A 759-nucleotide genomic window follows, 5' to 3' on the forward strand; every position below is an offset into this window, starting at 1 on the left:
ATACATATATCCATGTGTATATACTTTTATATTCGAGCGGAAGCGAAAGCAAATGATTTTCCCGTTGACACTGGTCATGAAAAGTCATGACGATGATGAAGATGATGATGATGATGATGATGATGATGATGATGATGACGAAAGCCGCGTTCGTGTCGTCGATAATTTCAGCGATTCAATGATTCAGGCGATAATACATAATAACGGTGATGGTCGATCGCGCCATTCTGCGTGATTCAGTTGCACTTTCTTTAGCCCCAGGTCAGTGCTAATCCAGTTAGCCTGTGATCAAACGCATCGCATTCATGACTTACCACGAACCTGTGAGGCACAATGTGACCTTTCTCTCCACCATCCCCACTCGGAAGACCTTGCTCAAAGTGCATTACTATTCAAGTTCGTTCGATGTCTTTTGAGGGGTGTTTGGCATGTATTACCAGCAAGTCCCACAAGGTATTTCTCTGTGTATTGATTTGAAATGTCTTATTTATCTTTAACCTGTCACTTGTTACAGTGACTGGATGGCGACCATGCTGGAGTACAGTCTTGAAGGACTTTAGTCGAACGAATCGATGTCATTACATCTTTTATCTTTTTTTTTTTTGTTTCAAACCTTGTAGTTATTTATCCGAATGGTTATTTTTGCCGAAGGCCTACGTTACGGAATCGTGAATAAACTAATTCATTTCTGAAGCGGCGAGAGGGAACAAACACAGACACGAAGACACACACATTAAGAAACTCACACCCACACACTCG

Source organism: Octopus bimaculoides, chromosome 25, assembly GCF_001194135.2.
Source record: "Octopus bimaculoides isolate UCB-OBI-ISO-001 chromosome 25, ASM119413v2, whole genome shotgun sequence".
NCBI classification, from domain to species: domain Eukaryota; kingdom Metazoa; phylum Mollusca; class Cephalopoda; order Octopoda; family Octopodidae; genus Octopus; species Octopus bimaculoides.